Source organism: Dendrobium catenatum, unplaced genomic scaffold, assembly GCF_001605985.2.
Source record: "Dendrobium catenatum unplaced genomic scaffold, ASM160598v2 fragScaff_scaffold_257, whole genome shotgun sequence".
Taxonomy (NCBI): domain Eukaryota; kingdom Viridiplantae; phylum Streptophyta; class Magnoliopsida; order Asparagales; family Orchidaceae; genus Dendrobium; species Dendrobium catenatum.
This window is the reverse complement of record NW_021318719.1, coordinates 715853-734025: the sequence shown is the minus strand read 5'-3', so window position 1 is coordinate 734025 and position 18173 is coordinate 715853.

The window sequence follows — 18173 nt, the reverse complement described above, 5'->3', positions numbered from 1 at the left end:
AAAATTTTCCAAAATCATGTATTAGTCATATTATGAAACACAAGAATTTTCTAAGATTTAAATAATTACCGGAAAGAAAAGGTAATTTAAGTTGCCTCATTTTGTGGCCCTTTTATCAGTTTTTGTCATACATTTTATATAATTTATTTTTGATACAGTTAGTACATCTTTTGCTTTCGGCATCATTGCACATCTTTTGACTTTTGGTTTATTTTGTGCCTCTTTTGAAGTTTTTTCTAAATTGCTTCCTTTCTAAATCTTTAAGAATCTCAGTTGTAAAGATTATCTTCTAAATAGAAGAGAAGAGTAACTCGCTCTCCTATATAGGGAGGAATAATCTACAAAGCAAAGCCAATATTTCTAATAGGAATAAATAGCCAAATTTATGAAAAATAATTAATCTTGTTTATAAAATTTCAAAAAATATTCGTGATATAAAAAATTGTAGTAGAATGAAAGTGTTTTAATTTCAACCATCTTAACACAAATTTAATTCAGATTTCAAGTTTATATAAGGAATTACTATGCAAAGTAAATAAGAAGGGATATGAAATTCCCAAGATTCATTTATCCTTCATGTTTTAATAATGCCAACAAGTACTTATTAAGCTTTTAATTCATAATAGAAGTATGATTATACAAACAACAAAGGGCATTGTAGAGATGTCATTTCATACAGTAAGATGCAAGTTGTACAGTACAAGTTCAATCCTACAATATGATTCAAGTTGTATAATACAACCAACAAAAATACTTTTTCTTTAACTATAGATTTCACAAGTAAAACTCACATAAAAGATATCTAAGATCATAGAGCCAACTAGAAAGAAATATAAATATTACTTGATAGTGAATAAATAATAACAAAGTTTCTCTTTTTTTTGAGAAAATAATTTGACAAAAAGAAAAGAAAAATAACAAAAGAAGGACTGAAAGGAAATTTCATTACAAGATAAGGTAAAAACAAGCAGGCAAAGATAAAGAAGAAAATTGCTATACAAGAAAAATCAAATAAAGCTAGTACAAAGGTGGATCTCGATCATGAGGTGGTTGAGGAGGTGGATGGATGAACTGACTAAAACTGTCGTACTGCTGCTGGATGTTGGTGAACTATTTTTGGATATTTTTGAATTGTTCCCTGAACCAACCCATATTATTATTATGTTGGGTTTTGTATTGATCCAGGTGAGTCTCAAGTCAATTAAATTGCTGAATCAACTCCATGCTTTGGTAATGTTGAGGAGGTGGTGCAGGTGAAGGGTTAACTATAGGAGTAGCTTGTCCTTCTTCATCAAAGAGCAAGTCTTTTGGCTCCTGATCTCTATGAAAGGGCATCGAGAAGAAGGCATCCAAAAAGAATATTGAAGCACTGTCAGAAGGGGAAAGATATATGATGTTGTATTTTTTATTCAAGCTATACCCGATCACGTGTCCTAGAGCAAGGTTTTGCTTTTTATTAGTGGCTGTGAGTTGAACGGCTATGAGATTTTGGATGTGATCAATTATTATTTAAGTTTCATCCATTTAGGTGTTTAACATTATGTAGTAGGGGATAATTGACTGTAGAGGTGTCATATTTATCTGATCTCTAGTTTTAGGGATGATAGATGTTCTCAAAATATGTTGGATAACCCTAGCATTTTGATTTAGAGTGTGTACTAAGGGTTGGTGGAAGTTCAAGGAAGCATTTCGAAGTAAGAGGTTCATAGTGCTCCAGTCAAAGTTGCATCTAGTGGCCATGGCAAGATGTCTATTTCCTTGGGCATTTGGTTGATGATGGACTCCCATGTCCTCTTTGGTGATTTCCACATTCTTGCAACACACATGGGAAATCATTATAGTAGCATTCCCACTAATGTTAAGATTTGATAGAAATTTGAAAAGGATTTTAGAGTTGATGGGAAAGGCCAAAGTCAAAATAATTTAAAGTGCAATGTAAATAAAGAAGTTCTTTATCGCAAAGTAATTAAGGGCATGTTGATTAAGAAGCCTTGAAGGTGTGATCTTGCCTTCTTTGTATTTTTGGTAGGCAGCTTCATCAAAAGCTATTATAAAGAAATCATTAGTAGTGTTGCGAGAGGAGGAGCGCCCTAGTTTTGTCGACTGCACTTTCCACCACTAGCCATTACAAAGGTTGAGATTCCAAAAAGCATTAGATATTGCAGTCCATGACCCCAAGCCTGAGATTTTGATGATGACAAATAATGTAGATTGAATTATATTATTATTCATTGAATATTTTGAATGTTGCTTTTGCCTGTGAGTTCTAACATTTAAGGGAGATCACATATTACTTAAGACAATAAAAGACTTGAGACTGGGTAGAATATGATATGGAGTCTATAACTTTATTTTTTATTTTTGATTTTTTCTTTTCTTGAGTCTGGCCATAAAGTGTATATAAAATGAGCAACCATGCACACACACAGGGGGAGAGTTTTTTTTTTAAAGGGTAAAATTGTTTTTTATTTGTAGATCATACTATATGATTTTAAATCATACTGTACAATATACTATGGCACAAATGGCTATATTTTGTGAATTAATCATAATATATGATCTCTATTGTACTGTATGATTCATTTTTAGTTTGAAACCCTAGCAACTACATTAATTTAACCAAGTTTTTTAATCATTAAATTTTGAACTAATCGTACAATACGATCCTATAGTAATGTTCGATTACTTGAATGCTTGCTCAAATTAAACATCATGATTAGTAAAAAAAACAAGGTTTATTTAATGATTGGGAATCTTATTGTCTGACCTAGTTCGTATCATACGATGAACTAAGTCTATTTTTTGTCGTCATATAGATCGTACCGGACGATTCGTTAATTTTCGAGCTAATCAAACTATACAATGTATATATATACCTGATAATATAAAGATTTTAACACATCATACTGGATGATATAGATAATAAAAAATAAATTTCTCTTGTCCCAGCATTCATCCTTTATGAACAGAAGAAATTTACAACATCATACTGGATGATATTTATATATTACTATATGATGTAGTTCAAAATTGTTGCATGTTTATACTCCTTTATACAAAAATAAAAGCTATTTTGAACTAATCATACTATATGATCTTGGATCATACTATATGAATAGAAATGACTAAATTAAAAATTTAGGATTTCATGAAGCATGATATTTAGGTATTATTTATGTCTTTTTTAAAAAAGAGAGATGAACTTTACAAACGAAGGATAACTCTTGAGAGGGAGCTTCTTGAAAAGATTTTTGGGCTTGTGAGAGGAAGGAGATGTGCGTTTGTGAGGGAGGAATGTAAGAGGATCACACGGTTATTCCAAGCCTACTGCATGCTTGCTCCTCCTATGGCTCGAGTAAATCTTGTGGGAGCACTCTAAGGGGAGAGCCTTCAAGGTCAACATCCTCAAAGGTTATCTGCCTTCTCAATGAGGGAGAAAATAAGAGGGCCCACAACCATCACCGGGAGGGTGACATAGCATTTTCTACTCCGCCACACTGGGGAAGGTAAAAGTGAGGTTGTGTAAAAGCATCTCCACCTTACTATGGGGGTAAAAGGAGAATTACTTTTGCGTTATGAAATTCTTGGAGTGGTGGACTCCGGGTAGTGGACGTAGGCCAAGTGACAGAACCACTGTAAATCTTTTGGTGTGCTTTTTTCCATTTACTATTTTTTCTTTTCTTTTTGCATCCTATAATTACTAAAATTACTTGGTGTGAATATTTTAGTAGAACTTTATTGTGTGATTTTGAATTTCATCACCGCTATTATAATCTTGTTTAATAATTTGCTTCTGCTTTGAATTAGTTTAATTATTTTTTTAAAAATGACAAAAAAATTAGAACTCCTGTTTAGTCATTATTCATTATTTCAAAAAATACCAATTCGCCCTCCCCCCACTTGACGCATCTCATACTTTCAATTGGTATTTGAGCAGAGTTTCAAAAATAGTGTTTTAGAAAACTTTGAAAAAATCAATCATGGTACATTTTGGTAATCGTAATATAGCGGAGGGTTATTCTATAACTCATCCACCCTTATTTAACAATATATCATTTTATTTTTGGAAAATTTGAATGTCTATATTTTTATAGTCTATAGACTATCGTATAGGGATGTTGGTAAAAGAAGGTTACACTACACCTTTTAAACTTTTGAATAGTGTTAAAACTAAAATTGCATTTAGTGAATGGAGGAATGAGGATAGGGATATAACACAATTAATTACTAAGTGCTTGAATTATTTCTTTTGTGCATTAAAATCAGAGGACTACATGAGAGTGTCCACATGTGCTACTGGAAAGGAGATATAGGATAGATTGTGTATCACGTATGAAGGAACTAGTGAGATAAAAAAGTCTAGATTAAATATTTTATTGCAAGATTATGAATGCTTTCATATGAAACCTAGCTAAACTATATCTCACATGTACAATAGGTAGAGAGTTTTTTAACTCTAAAAAAGTCAATAAAATTTTGAGATGCTTACTTAGTTCTCATGATGTTAAAATCACTGCAATTTCTAAGTCTAATGATTTAAATGTTTATTCAATTGACAATTTTCTTGGGTCACTAATTTTTTACAAGAAAGCAGTGAGTCAAAGGCCAAATGACACATGAGAAAGAAGAATGAGCAGACGGTGGCTCTAAAAGCAAACAACATAGAAAATGAAAGTTCTGTAGTGGAGGAAGATGATGGTATAGCCTTGATGATATGACATTCAAGAATGTTCTGAAAAGAAAATAAAGGTGTCATAAAAATAATTGGAACAAAGGTAAAAGCTCAAAGAATAATAAAGTTTCATCAGACATAATTTGCTTTAAGAGAAGAAAACTAGGTCACCTCCGAGCTGATTGCCCCAACGTAAAGATCCATCCAACTAAGCAAAAAGGTGAGGAGAAGCTAAAATATAAGAAAGCAAAGTTGAAGACATAGAAGGCATTTTAGGACAACTCTGCCTCAGAATTGTCAGAGGAAGAGGCAGAGGAGGAGATAATGAATTTGTGTCTAATGACTAATTATAATATTGATCAACCGAATCAAGACAAGGTATGTAAACTTTCATATGAAGATTTGTTGGTAATTTTTGAAAAAATTCATGATTCGTACAAAAAGTTAAAGAAAATGCATGCAAACTAAGCATGCTAACTTAGTTAAAGGACATTCTAATTTGGATAGAGATCACATGTCCCTGCTTGATAAGTTTGATGCATTAAATAAGTAGTATATTGGTTTATCTGATACACATGATTTCTTGAAGACATCATATATTGAATTAGAAAAAGAGTTTAAGAAATTAGAAGAACTTGTATGGTAAATAAATATCAATGAACATTGGCTAAAAGTGAAAATAGAACCTTATGAACATGAAAATAAAGCATTAAAAAAAAATCTTATAGCATTTAAAAATTACAAACCATCATCCACGTTAGCCTAAATAAGGAAACCCCCAGCATTGAAAGCATCACACAACTTTAAGAAGAGGCATCACCGCCCACATAGGTTAGTGAACCCATTTTTCAATCTTAAGTGCTTCTCTTGTAGCATGTTATGTCACAAAGCCTGCACTTGCACGATTCAAAATAGGAGACACCTAGTTTGAAGACCTAAATTGTTTTCGTCATAGTATAGCTTGCATGCATCTCATTCATATAAGTATAAGGAGGAACTCAAACTCACTTGGGTTCCTAAATCTAACCTTTGAATGACTTTATAGGGGTGCTCTCATGAAAGACATAGTGAAAATATGGGTACCTGGACAGTGGCTGTTCGAGACATATGATTGGAGACATGAAGAAGTTCATGACACTGGAGACCAGGACTAGAGGTAAGGTGACTTTAGTAGACAACACCACCAGTAGAGTGGTAGGCTTAGGTATTATTAGAAATGGTAAAAAAAATTTAATTGAAAATGTTTTATTATTTGATGGTTTGAAGCATAATTTATTAAGAATTAGTCAATTCTGTGATAAAGGTTTTGACATAAAATTTATTTCCAACAAAGGCTTGATTAACTTAAATGATAAACTTTTATTAGAAGAAAAATGAATAAATAATGTTTACATGTTAGACCGTAATTGTGTTGAAATTTGGATTCACTATGTTTAAAAATAATAATGAATGACTCTTCACTATGGCATAAGAGACTATGCCATGCTAGCATGAAAATACTTAGAAATATCACCCAAAAAAATCTAATTAAAGGTGTACCTAAGTTAGACTTCACTAAGGATGATTTATGTGATGACTGCCAACTAGAAAAATAAGTAAAATCAGCATTTCATTCAATCAAGGAGTTGAATACATCTAGGCCACTAGAAATCCATCACATAGACCTATTTGGTCCTATTAGCACCGCTACCCTAGGTGGGAAAAATTATGGATTTGTGATTGTAGACGACTTCTCTAGATTCACTTGGATAAGATTCCTAGCACATAAGAATGGGTCGTTTGAGAAATTTAGAACTTTTTCCACTTGGATTCAATGGAAATTAGGATACAATATCACAACAATCCATAGTGATCATGGTGGAGAGTTTCAAAATGAAAGATTTGAATCTTTCTCTCAAGAGATTGGAATAGAGCATAACTTCTCTACCTCTAGAACCCCTCAACAAAATGGGATAGCCGAGAGAAATAATAGAACCTTGGTAGAAGCTACTAGGGAAATGTTAGCTGGGTACACTCTTCCTAGATATTTTTGGGTAAAAGAAATGAACACTACGTGTTATGTCTTAAATATGGTAAACATTAGGTCATTGAATAAAATACCCTATGAACTCCTTAAGGGTTGGACACCGAATCTTTCATAACTGCATGTCTTCGGTTGCAAATGTTTTATCTTAATAGGGTGTCTTCTTAGGTTATTTATCTATAGGTAAGGCCTATACAATCTTCAAAAAGAGAACCCTAGTAGTAGAAGAGTCCACCCATGTAGTATTTGATGATTTAGATAAGTCCTTTGAACCAAAATTTGAAGAAGATGAGGAAGAGGTTATTCAGGGAATAGAAACCATGACCACAGGAAAAAGGGGAGAACCTCAGGAAGATATGCCTAGAGATTGGAGATACTCTTCTACTCATCCTAAAGAATTAATCTTAGGAGACCCATTAGAAGGTGTAAGAACTAGGCACAGACTTAGGAAGAAAATTAGTCATTTTGCATTTATTTTTATGATAGAACCCACAAGTATAGATCAAGCTTTAGAAGATGAATTCTGGACCCTAGCAATGCAAGAAGAATTGAACCCATTTACTAGGAATGATATATGAGATTTAGTCAAGAGACCTAAAGAGTAGAGTGTCGTAGGAACAAAATGGATTTTTAAAAATAAGGTGAATGACTCAGGAACCATAGTAAGAAATAAGGTCAGACTAGTAGCTAAGGTGTATAACCAGATTGAGGGCATAGACTTTGAAGAAACCTTCGCCCTAGTAGCTAGATTGAAGCCATATGGGTGCTCTTATCCATTACTTGCTTCAAGGGTTTTAAGTTATATCAAATGGATGTTAAGAGTGCATTTCTAAATGGGGTAATCAAAGAAGAAGTTTATGTTAAGAAACACCACAGATTTGAATACTCAAAATTTTATAATCATGTATTCAAATTAGAAAAGGCACTGTATGGGTTAAAGCAAGCACTTAGAGCCTAGTATGAAAGACTTAGCTCATTTTTACTCGTTAGAGGGGGGTAGTGTAGACACCAACCACTTTCTAGGAAGGATAAAAGATGAAATTTTCATTAATCAGATTTATATAGATGAAATTCTATTTAGATCTTCAGATAAGAACTTGTGTGATGAATTCTCAAAAATAATGAGCAATGAGTTTGAAATAAGCATGATGGGAGAGCTGATTTATTTTCTTATATTTAGTGTAAAATAAATGGAAGATGGAATGTTCCTTAGCCAAACTAAATACATCAAGGATATTCTGAAATAGTATGAAATAGATAGTACTAAGTCCATGAATAATCACATGTCTTTACGATTCAACCAGATAAAGACCAGAATGGAAAATTAGTAGACCAAAAGAAATATAGAGGAATAATTGGATCTCTCCTCTATTTTACTACCAGTAGACCAGACATAATTTTTAGTGTATGCCTCTGTGCCTAATTTCAAGCTGACCCTAAAGAGTCAAACTTGATTGCCATCAAGAGAATCCTTAGATATCTACTAGGAACCCAAAACTTAGGAATTTGGTATCCTACGCACAACACTTCCTTTAAAATCTTAGGGTACTCAGATTCTTAGTACAATAGGAAGCAAAATTCAGTAGCCCTTTCCACGATCGAGGTAGAATGTATAATAGTAAGAAGTTGTGTTGCACAAAAGCTATTATTGAAATAATAAATTTTAGATCATAGATTACCCGTATTAACCATCTCAATTATGTTTGACAACACTAGTGCAATTTGCATATCAAAAAATCTAATTCAATACTCTCGAATAAAATATATACATATTAAACATCACTTCATAGGAGATCATGTTTCCAAAGGAGATATAAAATTGAACCATATATCTACAGGAGATTAATTGGCAGACATATTCATAAAAAACCTAGCCTAAGACACCTTTAGCATGTTGAGGACAAAACTTACTATCATAAAAATTCAAGCATGAAACCAAATAATATATATATATATATATATATATATATATATACATTTGAAAGGACTTCCACCCGACCTTCGTTGGACCACCACATGGCCGCCCATGATCAATTTTATATCCCCATTGTACTATATGATTCACATTTGTATTATATGATCTATACAAAATGCACAGATCATAATCTTTTATTCAACCAATGATCCTGATTTGATTTCTAATATGCATATGATACTGTACGATACACGTGGCTAAGCATTCAAAATATTTGGTATGATATAATTGCAATTTGTATTGTACGATATATTGATTTTGTAATTTATGATCCACATATACAAATGGATTGGGAAGAATTAAACTCGGTCAGTGTGATATAATTGCACTTCATACTATACGAACACCCATTCGTATTATACGAATAATTTTGTCAAAGGTCATACTATCTTCAGAACAAATGCAATTCCTTCAGATCATACTATATGATATCGATCGTACAGTATGATTTGACCACCTTTCCTAACTATTCATCCAAACAAAATAAGTGCATGATCGTACTGTACAAACTGCCAAGAATCCTATGAATGGGAGGGGAAACTAGATCATTTCACTCAACCTCTCCTCACTCTACATGTCTTTACTTGTTCTTACTATATGGCAAGCTCAAGCAAATGAGGCTGACTCATCCTGGGAAGCTCCACTTCCTCTCATCCCCATGATGATCGCTTTTTGTCTGCTAAGGATGAGGAAGCATACCATATGTTCAAGGCATGTAAGATAACCCCTTCTCGTGTGCTAAATTAAGCATCCTTAAACTTTGAGGTAATGAGCCGTTTTGCTTCCACTACCTTACAATTCCTTATCACCTTGGCATTCTATTTTAATTTTGAGCTCCTTTTTGAGTTCTTGGCCAATCTAAGGATAAATATAGAAAGCTTGACCCTAGCCTCTTTTATCTTCCATCAAAATGTAGAAATCACAAAAATGGACATCGCTTAATACATCGGGCTTTCTACTAAAGTACCTCATGCCCACTATTTTATAATACACAAATTTGACTAGAGTTATGTCAATCTAGTTCTTACGAATTTTTCTTTGAACCAACACCAACCACTTCTCCAATCCTTAACTCAAAATGTCGGCATCATCCAACATGTTCTTTGGACATCAATCATTCCCAAAGCTAGAGATAGGATATGCATGACCCCAATCCTATATATTGTCACCTACCTAATCATGTTAAACACTAGATTTGATGAACAAGACTTAATTCTTGTCTATATCCGGAGCATAACCCTAGTTTTCCTTCCTAGAACCCATAGAAAACTAAATTTAGCCCTCGACCGCCTCATAAAATATATTCTTCATCATAAATTCTTATTAACTTATCCTACTGAAACCAACAATATACCAATTTTCTATATGAATGCCTCTATCTGTATTTTATTTCATCAGGGCCATGTGCGTACCTGCTCCACCAAGAAGGGGAGGCAACTCCAGCTCGACAACATGCACCACCAAGAAGAGCTGCTCCACAATGAAGACATGTACCTTCTTATCCTCATGACAACATCATCAAGTGACTAGACCAACTACAAACCTGACTTCGCTCTCATATCTAAGAACAACACCAACAACACGAGGAGGATATGTGATGTTTTGGCAAAAGATTTTCTACAATTGATCAACAGTTTGTATCCATCCATCGCCTCTTTTAGCCACCGCCTCCACTACCTGATTAGGATCCTCTTTTTTGACTTTATCAATATTTAATATTTTCTAAGTATTTTTTGTACTCCTCTTTTTTGTGATGTCAAAAGGGGGAGAAGTTTATCTGCTTTAGTTAGTATGCCTGTGTTTGCATATCATGTTTATCATGTTTTTAGTTTCTAATAGTGAATGAAATGCATATTTGTTTATATGTTCATGTTTCTATTCATGATTTTATGTTTATTAAGAAAAATAAAATATAAATAATTTTATACTAACGTGCTTATCGATAATATTATTTGACATCATAAAAAGTGGGATATTATTACAGTCCATGACCTCTAGCCTGAGATTTTGATGAAGATAAATAATGTCTATTGAATTATATTATTATTCATTGAATATTTTGAATGTTTCTCTTTTCTATGTGAATTAATATTTTAGGAAGATCACATATTGCTCAAAATAATAGAAGACTCAAGATTGATTAGAATAGGATGCGGAGTCTGTAACTTAGTTTTTAATTTTTTGATTTCTTCTCTTTTCTTGAGTCTAGCCACAAAAAACTATAAAATTATTTGAATACTTACTCAAACTAACCCCCATGATTAGTCAATTAAAATCAAGGATTAATGATTGGGAATCATAGTGTACGACCCACTTCTTACAATATAATCTATCGAGGCTATTTTTGGTTGTCCTGTAGATCATATCGAACAATACTTTAATATTTGATATAATCAAATTGGATGATGTATATATTATATCGAACAATATGAATATTTTAATAGATCAAACTATATGATTAAGATCGTACTAGATGATGAATAAAGATTAATTTCTCTCATTCCAGCGTTTGTCCTGTACAAACAGAAAAATTTTAACTCATCATAATGGATGACATTTGTATGAAACTGTACGATGTAGTTCAAAATTGTTGCATGTTTGTACTCCTTTGTACCAAGATGAAAGCTATTTTGAACTAATTGCACTGTACGATCTTGGACCATACTGTACGAATAAAAATCGTTAAATTAAAATTTTAGGGTTTCTTGAAGCCTGATATTTAAGTATTATTTGTGTCCTTTCGAAAAAAGAGACAGGAATGTGATGAAATAGGGAACTCTTGAGAGGGAGCTTCTTGAAGAGATTTGGGGATTGTGAGAGGAAGGAGAAGGAGAGTTTGTGAGGGAGAAGTAGTGTGAGGGGATCACACGGTTGCTCCAAGCCTGCAGCATGCTTTCTCCTCCGATGGCCCGAGTAAATCTTTTAGGATCACTCTAATGGGAGAGCCTTCAAGGTCAATGCTATCAAAGGTCCTCTGCCTTCTTCATGAGGGAGAAAAATGAGAAGGTCTATTGCTGTTACTGGGAGGGTGACATAGCATTTGGTACTCCGCCACACCAGGGAAGGTGAAAGTGAGGTTGTGCAAAGGCTTCTCCGCCTAGCTGTTGGGGGGGGGGGGAGGTGAATTACTTTTGAGTAGTAAAATTCTCAGAGTGGAGGACTCCGAAGAGTGTACATAGGTTAAGTGACCGAACCACTATAAATCTTCTAGTGTGCTTTTTCCATTTTCTACTTTTTATTTTCTTTTTGCATCCTACAATTGCTATAACTGCTTGGTGAGAATGTTATTGTAGAACTTTGTTGTGTGATTTTGAATTTCATGACCACTATTAAAATCTAGTTTAATCTTTAGCTTTTACTTTGAATTAGTTAAATTAATTTTTGAAAATGATTAAAAAATTAGAACTCCTATTTAGGCTTTGTTTGTTATTTCAAAAAAAACTAATTCACCCGCCCCCCTCTTGGCGCATCTCGTACTTTTATTAGAAGGTTGTGTGAAAAATTAAAGGAATTGGGTTGTTTAAATAGATATTTTTGTAAATCATATCGTATGATGATAAGATTGTATGGAATGATCGCATGCAATTATTTTAGCCAGACAATCAATCAAAAAAATGTGTCTGATCATACAGATCGATCAAACTTCATATGAGATAATTAGAGACATGGAGCTCATCCGAAGGATTCAAGTTGTATGACTTTTGACAAATAGTTTCATACATTACAAACATGTATTTGTATGGTACAATTAATAATAGATGTCATACCAACTAAAATGAATTTGTCTCATCTGGATTAACATGTGGATCATATGGAAAGAAAGAGGTTTATACAATACGATGGTCACTGATAGATATAAACAAGATCATTCATCAAGTAAAGGGTTATTATCAAAGCAATGTTGTGTATATCGTACATTATGAATGTGGTTCATACAGTACGATGAAGGATGGAATTTTTTTTTGCAGTAAAAACTATATGGTTCAATAATATGGTATGTGTGATCATCCGGACACAATCATAAGATAACCAAAAAAACGAAAAAAATAAAACATTAAAAAAATAAAATCATAAAAATAATATGACAAAAACACATATGTTGAGAAGCTCATGAGTTGCTAATTTTAAGTGATAGGAAATAAATATCAAGCCCAGAAACCACATGATTGCACTAGATCTTTTGTGAGTGCCCTTAAATCAAAAGTTCAAGGAAGAATAGTTTTTGGAGCCCAAGTGAGTTTGGATCGCTTATTAAATTTGAATAAATCATCAGAATGCATGTCATGCTGTGTTTGATGCAACTTTTGTCTCCACACCAAGTGTGTTTTACGACAAATGGTGCAAGTGTGGCTAATGTGTCCTTACATGCTAAATGAATAACATTTAACATCAGGAAAAGGGATAACCAACCTATGATAGTTATGATTCCTATTCTTAGGTTTGTGATATGCATGACATGGTGAGTTCTTCCAAACAAATTTATTTTGAAAAGCCTTTACTTTTTCTAACAACATTTTATTAGAACTTTTAAGAGTAGATATTTAAAATTATAAAAAGTGCTCACTCAGATCTAAAATATTAACACATGCTTCTTACTCTTTAATTGATTTTTCTAAATAAAGATACAAAGCTTTAAGAGAATCATGTGTTTCAGATAAATAAAAATATTTCTTATTTAGTTCTCCAAACTCAACCAATAAAGCCATATGATTGTTATTAACATCAGAACCATCTTTTTTAAGCATTTCATTTTTTTAAAAAAACTAAGCATTCAGTTTTCAAGCTAGCATGCTTCTTTTTTAATTTCCTGTAAGAATAATGAATCTCTTCTGAAAGAGAAAGTAATTCATTATATCAAAGTTGACATACCTCATCTTGATCAAACTGATAATGTTAGTTATTTACCATTAAGCACAAATTTTTTTAGCTCCTCTTTTATTTTGTTACAGATGAATCTAAAGCAGAGTCGACTAAAAAAGGCTTTCTGAGATCTTTGCTTACCTTTATAGGACTTTAGTTTTTGCTCAATATTCTCCTTCCTTTGGTGACCTTTGATATTTGGGCAATCAGTTTTAATGTGCCCTGGTTCCCTACATTCATAATAGACAATATTATCAGAAGCTTTAGAATTTATATAATTCTTACCTTTGCTCCATTGTTGATGTTTTTTTTTTTTGTTTTTTTTTTTCTCTAGAAAGCTTCTAAATTATCAAGTCATCAGTGTAATTAATTCCTTTAAGGCTACTATTTTGTCCTTCTTTTTTTCTCCCTGATCAGATTGCCTTATACTTAAGGTTTATTCATAGGCGAATAGAGATCCAAGTAAATTGTTAAAAAATTAAACATTTAAATCCTTGGATTCTAAAATAGAAGTTATTTTGGCATCATATGAACTAGGTACACATCGCAAGATCTTATTGAATTTTTAAAAAATTGATAACTCTCTACCTAAAGCATATTGTGATGTGATGAGTTGCGTAAACCAAGTATAACTTTTAGATATGGTTTCACTATGTTTCATGTGAAAGACTTCATAGTCATGGAGCAAAATATTTAACTTAAATTGTTTCACTTTAGTTATTCCTTCATAGGTTATATAGACTCTATCCCAAATTTCTTTTCCAATTATGCAAGAAAATACACGCATATAATCCTTAATTTTTAAAGCATAGAAAAATTAGTTTAAATATTTAAAATTCAGTAAGGCTAAATTTTTATCATCTATGTTCCATTCAAAAAAGGATGTTTAATTTTCATGCCATTTTCTAATTGTGATAGGGTAGAATATTCTTCCTGAACAAACATACACATGTGATAATCAATTGATTGAAAGAATATAAACATGCAAATTTTCTCCAATAAAAAAAGAATATTATCAAACAAAAGTGGTTGTGTGATTGAATATCCTTTCATAGTATTTTGATTTCCAAATTTAGATATTGATTGTTTTTCTAAAGTTTTCTAAAACTTTATTTTTTAATCTTACTCTAATACAACTTAAAAGTTTACGAGGGTTATTAAACATTTATGAACATGCCCAAGGATAACTAAGAAGGGGAGTGAATTGGTTATTAAAAAAAAAATTAACAAAAAAGGAAATCTTTTTAAATATTTTAATATAAATATTTATGCAAAAGAAATACTAATTTCATAATAACAAAAATTAGAAATTTTGAACACAGAACAAATCACAGAATAATGCAGAAATAACACACAAGATTTGTTGTTATTCAATTAACTTTACTTACGTCCACTACCCAAAAACCATTGTTCTAGGTATTACACTAAAATCCCCCATAGCAAGGCATATAAGCCTTTATAAAATCATTCCACTGACCCAATGAGGCAGAGTACCTTGAATTCTTTTACTCCCTCTAGGAGTAGATAGAGACCCTAGAAATCCTTTTACTCCAATGGAATCCTTTTACTCCCTCCTAGAGTAAGCAGATTACTGAGTAATGATATCGAACTAATTATATGATACTACTCAAGAAAGAAAAAAATACAAAATAAAATAAAAACCAACCGTAACCCTAGTCTACCCAGTCTTAAGTTGATCATAATTGCAAGTGAATGGTGGAATAATTTCCTAAAATATTAGTACACACAAAAAATAAAATAAAAGATGACAGAAATAGAAGAAAATAGTAACAGACATAGTAATATTTGTTATCATCAAAATCACTGTGTTTGAAATAGGTTTAGAATAATATATCCCTTTATTATGATGGTAAATATTTTTTTTTTTTGGATTTTCAAAAAGTTTCTTTCCTCTAAACTACGCCTTAGAAGAAAATCAACTGTAAGAAAAAGGAGAGTAAATTTTTTTTTATTTTTAAATAATATGCAAACAATAATAACAATAACAAATAATAAAATAAAGCAACAATAATAATAACAAATAACAAAATACTACTACCCCTTTTGACATCACAAAAGGAGGGTAAACAGAAGGAAGAAGAGAAAAAAAAAAGAAAACATAAACAAGAAATGCATAAAACAAAGTAACACAAAATGACTAACAACCCAAGGTAAGGAATGAAACATCACAGACATGAGAACTCTTATGGCAATTTTTCAAATTATAATAAACTTACTCTAGAAATAGAAAAGACAAACATGATAAGTGTTTAATTTAATGCAACTAAAGGATTTGGATTCTAGAGTTTAAATACCTAGCTTAATATCTTTAGAAGATAAATCGTTTGTTTAAAAAAAATCTAATTCAAGAATTATAATTAGATAGGAAAACTTAAACTTTTTAAACATCTAGCAAGCAATATATTGAATAGAATCTTAATATAAAAGTGATTAATGAAGAACCAAGATTTCTTAAAATCAAGTATTAAACATTTTTTGAAACACAGGAATTTTATAAGATTTAATGATTTACCAAATTGAAAAGTAAATTTAAGTTGGGCTCATTTTGTGTCGCTTTTATCAATTTTTGGTGTACATTGTGCACCTTTTATTGATGATACACTTAGTTCATCTTTTAGTATTGACATCATTGCACATCTTTTGATTTTGAACTCATTTTGTGCCTCTTTTAATTTTTTTTTTGCAAATTGTATATTTTCTAAATCTTTAATAATCTCAAAGTTGTAAAGATTATCTTCCACATTGAAGAGAAGAGTAACTCACTCTCTTATATAGGGAGGAATAATCTATAAAGAGAACTCAATATTTTTAATAGGAATAAATAGCAAGATTTATGAAAAATAATGAATCTCGTTTATAAATTTACTGAAAATATTCATGATCTAAAATGATGCAATAGAATGAAAGTGTTTTCATTTCAACCATCTGAACTCCAATTCGATTTAGATTTCAAGTTCATACAAGGCACTATCATGCAAATGAAATATGAAGGGATTTGAAAATTCTTAATATTTGTTTATCCTTTGAGTTTTAATAATGCTAATAATTACTTATTAAACTTTTAAGTCAGAAAAGAAGAATGTTTAATACAAACATCAGAGAGCATTGTAGAGAGTTTATTTCGTTCCATATTATGCAATTTGTATAGTATGAGTTCAATCATACATTATGATCCAAGTCGTACCGTACGAGAAACAAAAACACTTTTTCCTTAACTATTGATTTCACAAGTAAAAAGCACATAAAAGAGATCGAAGAGAATAGAACCAGCTAGAAAGAAATAGAAATACCACTTGACAATGAAGAAATAAACACAAAGTAATATATATATATATACATTTGACTAAAAAGAAAGAAAAATAAGAAAAGAAGGACTGAAGGAAATTTTATTACTAGACAACATAAAAATAAGCAAGCATAGATAAACAAGAAAAATACAACAAAAAAAAAACTAAATAAAGCTAATACAATGGGGCATCCTGAACATGAGGTGGCTGAGGAGGTGGTTGGAAAAATTGACTAAAGGTATCGTACTACTATTGGATGTTGGTTAACTACTATTGGATATTTCTAAATTATTCCCTGAAAGAACCTATATCATTATCATGTTAAGTTTACTATTGATCCAAGTGATTCTCAAGTCTATCAAATCTTTGAATCAACTCCTTATATTGTTAGTGGTGAGGAGATGGTGCAGGTATAGGATCAGCTGCCAGGGAAGCTTTTCTTTCTTCATCAAAGAGTGAGTCTTGTGGCTCCTGATCTCTATGAAAGATCATCCGAAAAAAGGCATCTGAAAAGAAGATTGGAGTGGGGTTAATAGTAGTAGGATATATGATGTTATATTTTTTATTCAAGAAATACCCAATCATATGTCCTAGAGTAAGGTTTTGCTTTCTCCTTGTTGCTGAGAGTCAAATGGAATGAGATTTTTTATATAATCAATTATCATTTCAGCTTTATCCATTTTGGTGTTTAACATATTAAATAGGTAATAATTTATAGTAGGGGAGTCATATCTATTCATTCTCCTATTATAGGGATAATAGATATTCTCAGAATGTGCTGGATAACCCTATTATTTTGATTTAGAGTGTCTATCAGGGGTTGGTGGTAGTTCAAAGCAGCATTTTGAAGTTTAAAGTTCACATTACTCCAATCAAAGTTGGATTTAGAAGCCATGGTATTAGGTTTATTTCCTCTGGTGTTTAGCTAAAGATGGACTCCTATGCCCTCTTTGGTGATTTCCACATTCTGACAACACACATGAGAAATCTTTACAGTATCATCCCCACTGATTCTAAGGTTTACTAGAAACTCAAAAAGGATTTCAGAGTGGAAGGGATTATCCAGTTTTATAAGAAATTGAAGTGTAGTGGAATTAAAGAGGTTCATTACTAGAAATTTGAGTGCCCGTTGATTAAGAAGCCTAGAAGGTGTGATCTTGGCTTCTTTGTATTTTTGGTAGGTGGCTTCATCAGAAGTCATCAAAAAGTAGTCATTGGTAAGGTTACGAGAGGAGGAAGCACCCTGGGTTTTTCAACTGAGCTTTCTAATGCCAACCATTATAAAGGTTGAGATTGCAAGAATGAAGGATTAGAAGGTTGTGTTAAAAAATTGAA